Genomic DNA, 4885 nt, shown 5'->3' on the forward strand with positions numbered 1-4885 from the left:
TGGGATCATGACCTGAACCGAAGGCAGAGGCTTAACCAACTGAGTCACCCAGATGTCCCTATTTTTAACTTTTTGAGGAACACCCATACTGTTTTCTACAGTGACTGCACCAGTTTGCATTCCCACCAACTGTGCAAAAGGTGTCCCCTTTCTCCACATCCTCACTAACACCTGTTGTTTCCTGTGTTGTTAATTTTAGCCATTCTGGCAGGTGTGAGGTGGCATCTCACTGTGGTTTTGATTTGTATTTCCCTGATGATGAGTGATGTTGAGCATCTTTTCATGTGTCTGTTAGCTATGTATGTGTCTTCTTTGGAAAAATGTCTATTCTTGTCTTCTGCCCATTTTTAAACTGAATTATTTGGTTTTGGGTGCTCCATTTTACAAGTTCTTTATATATTTTTGATACTAACCCTTTATCAGACATGTTATTTGCAAGTATCTTCTCCCATTCCATTGGTTGCCTTTTAGTTCCATTGTTTCCATCACTGCGAAGAAGATTTTTATCTTAATGAAGTTCCAATAGTTCATTTTTGCTTTTGTTTCCCTTGCCTCAGAAGACATATCTTGTAAGAAGTTGCTAAGGTCAATGTCAAAGAAGTTATTGCCTGTGTTCTTCTCTAGGATTTTTATGGTTTTAGTTCTCACATTTAGGTCTTTTATCCATTCTGAATGTATTTTTGTGTATGGTGTAAGAGAGTGGTCCAGTTTCATTCTTTTGCATGCAGTTGTCCAGTTTTCCCAACACCTTTTATTGAAGAGATGGTCTTTTTTCCATTGGATATTCTTTCCTATTTTGTCAAAGACTAATTGACTATATAGTTGTGGGTTCATTTCTGGGTTTTCTACTCTGTTCCATTGATCTGTGTGTCTGTGTTTGTGGCACTACCAGACTTTTTGGGTCCCTACAGTTTTGTAATATAACTTGAAGTCTGGAAGTGATATCTCCAGTTTTGCTTTTCTTTATGAAGATTGCTTTGGCTATTGGAGGTCTTTTGTGGTTTCATACAAATTTTAGGATTTTTTAATTCTAGTTCTGTGAAAACTGGTGGTATTTTGACAGGGATTGCTTTAAATTTGTAGATTGCTTTGGGTAGTATAGATATTTTAACAATATTTGTTCTTCCAATCTATAGCATGGAATGTTTTCCCAATTTGTTGTCTCATCTTCAATTGCTTTCATCAATGTTTTTACAGTTTTGAGAGTACAGATTTCCCATCTCTCTGGTTGGGTTTATAGTTGGTTATCTTGTGGGTTTTGGTACAATTGTAAATGGGATCCATGCCTTGATTTCTCTTTCTGATGTTTCATTATTGGTGTATAGAAATGCAACAGATTTCTGTATATTGATTTTGCATCCTGTGATTTTACTGAATTCGTGCATCAGTTCTAAGAATTTTTTTAGTGGAGTCTTTTGGTCTTTCTAAATAGAGTATCTTGTCATCTGCAAAGAGTGAAAGTTTGACTTCTTCCTTGCCAATCTGGATGCTTTTTAAATTTAATTTTGATGTCTGATTGCTGAGGCTAAGACTTCCAGTCTATGTTAAATAACAGTGGTGAGAGTGGACATCCCTGTCTTGTTCCTGAAAAGAGGAAAAGCTTTCAGTTTTTCCCCATTGAGAATAATATTAGATATGGGTTTTTCATATATGGCCTCTACGATGTTGAGGTATGTTCCCTCTACCCTCACTTTGTTGATGGTTTTTATCATGAATGGATGTTGTACTTTGTCCAAAGCTTTTTCTGCATTTATTGAGAGAATCAGATGGCTCTTATCCTTTCTCTTATTAATGTGGTATATCACATTGATTGATTGATCTGTGAATATTGAACCACCCTTGCAGCCCAGGAATAAATCCCACTTGATCACAGTGAATGATTTTTTTAAAATACTGCTGGATTTGATTTACTAGTACTTTGTAGAGAATTTTTGCATCTATGTTCATCAGGGATATTGGCCTATAATTCGTTCCTTCCTTTGTTCCTTCCTCTTTCCCTCCCTCCCTTCTTTCCCTATAGTTCTCTTTTTTAGTGGGATCTTTGTCTTGTTTTGAAATCAGGGTAATGCTGCCCTCACAGAATGAATTTGGAAGTTTTCCATCCATTTCTATTTTTTGGAATAGTTTGAAAAGGATAGGTATTAATTCTCTTTAAATATTTTGTAGGGGACGCCTGGGTGGCTCAGTGGGTTAAGCCACTGCCTTCAGCTCAGGTCATGATCCCAGGGTCATGGGATCGAGTCCCTCATCGAGCTCCTTGCTCAGCAGGGAAACTGCTTCTCTCTCTGCCTCTGCCTGCCTCTTTGCCTGCTTGTGTGTACTCGCTTGCGCTCGCTCTCTCTGTGGAAAATAAATAAAAATCTTAAAAAAAAAATAAATGTTTTGTAGAATTATCCTCTGAAGCCATCTGGCCCTGGACTTTTGTTTGTTGAGAGATTTTTTATTACTGATTCAATTTCTTTGCTGGTTATCAGTCTGTTCAAGTTTTCTATTTCTTCCTGTTTCAGTATTGATAGTTTATGTGTTTCTGGGAATTTATTTGTTTCTTCCAGATAGTCCAATTTGTTGGTATAGAATTTTCCTTAATATTCTCTTATAATTGTTTGTATTGTTGGTTATGATTTCTCCTCTCTCATTTGTGATTTTATTTATTTGGGTCCTTTCTCTTTCTCTCTCTCTCTCTTTTTGTTAAGTCTGGCTAGGGGTTTATCATTTTTTTGAAGAACCAGCTCCTGGTGTCATTGATTTATTCTACTGGGGTTTTTTTGTTGTTGTTGTTGTTTTGTTTTGTTTTTTAGTTTCTAGATCATCTATTTCTGCTCTAATCTTTATTACTTTTCTTCTGCTACTGGCTTTATGCTTCATCTGTTGTTCTTTTTCTAGCTCCTTTAGATAGGCCTGTATTGTTATATACTTTCCCTTATGACTGTTTTTGCTGCATCCCAAAGATTTTGGACTGTCATGTTTTCATTATCATTTGGTTTCATGTATTTTTTAATTTCTTGGTTGACCCATTCATTCTTTTTTTTTTTTTTTGTAACTAAATGTTACTATTTATTCCATCTTCATGATTACAGATATCACAGGACAGGGTGGCTACATAGGCAAATAAAACAAACTCTTCTTCCATTTAATCAGATGCAGCATTTTGGCAATTTTAATGATAATATAGGTTGGCTTCATTAACTGACTTGATCTGAAAGCTGGCAATAGCAAATTTTGCAATTTAGCATCTTCCTCCATTGTTACTCCAAGGATTTTATTTCTTAACTTACACTATGAGCTCTGAAATATGTATACTGCAACATTATTCAAGCTTTCACAACTTAATTAGAAATTGACACCTCTTCTTAAGGCAGGGAACTGTCTGTTTAAGCTGTCTTCCTCTTGGCTAACCCAATCCACCAATCTTAAAAGTTATATGAAAATGAAACCATGCTCCCAAGCATTGGTTAAAACTACTGGGCTGGGATCCCTTTTCAGAGCCTTAGCTCCCTGAGAGATAAGAGTGATCCTAATTAATTGCTTGCATGAATTATACCTTCCACCAATATATTTGGTTGTATATACAATTGTATATACAATATACAAATATATACAAGTATATACAATATGCAAGTATATACAATATACTTGGTTGTATATGCAACATACCACAAAACTCAAGAGGTCAGGCAACCCTGATCATTCTGACAAGTTTATCAGTATTTACATACAAAGGATATTTAAAGCTGATCCCAGACCAAGTATTGCAACCATAATCCCAAGAAATCGTTTGGTTTTAGCACATGGAGTTCCTGCAAGGATGCCAAAGCAAGTGAGAAATCCTCTCAAAGCAGAGTGATGGTTCATCATCTTTCACGAGAGGACAGGAAGGAGGAGAGAAACCCCCTCCCTCCTAAACCCATCGAATTGATGACTTTTTTCACAGTCTTAATTGATGAAATCTAGTGTCCTCAATTTCCTGACTGGAGGAGTGACTGTCAAGGTGACTTTCAAGGTCAAGAAGTGTTTTCGGGCTTTTCTTTGCCATGGCCCATGAATTCCAGTTCTTCAGTGGGAATCTCCTCCTTTATTGCTTTCTGAATACTGCTGATAACACTTGAAGGGGTTGGTGTACGGGTCTTCCGAGCCGACGCTTTAAAACTTCTTGGCAAACCACCATTTGAAGCATTGGTCAAACTCACACTTCACACTGGTACAGGCCTCCCCCATGCTATTCATGGCAGTGGCTGACCCATCCATTCTTCAGTAGCATGTTGTTTAATCTCCATGTATTTGTGGTCTTTCCAAATTTTTCTGTTGGTTGATTTCAAGTTTCATAGTGTTATGGGCAGAAAAAAATATATGGTATGATCTTAATCTCTTTGTATTTGTTGAAGCCTGATTTGTAACTTGGTATGTGATCTATGCTGGAGAATGTCCCATGCGCACTTGAAAAGAATACGTACTCTGCTACTTTAGGATGAAATGTTCTGGATAGGGGCGCCTGGGTAGCTCAGTGGGTTACAGCCTCTGCCTTCAGCTCAGGTCATGATCTCAGGGTCCTGGGATCGAGCCCCGCATTGGGCTGTCTGCTCAGTGGGGAGCCCCCTACCCCCCTCCCTCTCTACCTGCCTCTCTGTCTACTTGTGATCTCTGTCTGTCTAATAAATAAATATTAAAAAAAAAAAAAAAAGAAATGTTCTGGATATATCTGTTAAGTCCATCTGGTCCAGTGTGTCATTTGGAGCCATTTTTTTCCTTGTTGATTTTCTGCTTAAATGTTCTGTGCATTGCTGTAAGTGAGGTGTTAAAGTCCCCTACTTTTATTGCAAAATATCAATTAGTTCTTTTTTGTTTGTTATTAACTATTTGATGTATTTGGGTCCTCCTATGTTGGCTG

At 37.3% G+C, this 4885-nt stretch overlaps 1 pseudogene; it reads right to left on the reverse strand.

Annotated features, from left to right (window-relative positions):
- Window positions 1–4001: 4001 nt before the first annotated feature.
- Window positions 4002–4224, reverse strand: LOC122910460 (annotated as a pseudogene).
- Between the last annotated feature and the right edge of the window lie 661 nt (window positions 4225–4885).

The sequence above is a fragment of the Neovison vison genome, chromosome 6 (genome assembly GCF_020171115.1).
Source record: "Neovison vison isolate M4711 chromosome 6, ASM_NN_V1, whole genome shotgun sequence".
In the NCBI taxonomy this organism is placed as follows: Eukaryota; Metazoa; Chordata; class Mammalia; order Carnivora; family Mustelidae; genus Neogale; species Neogale vison.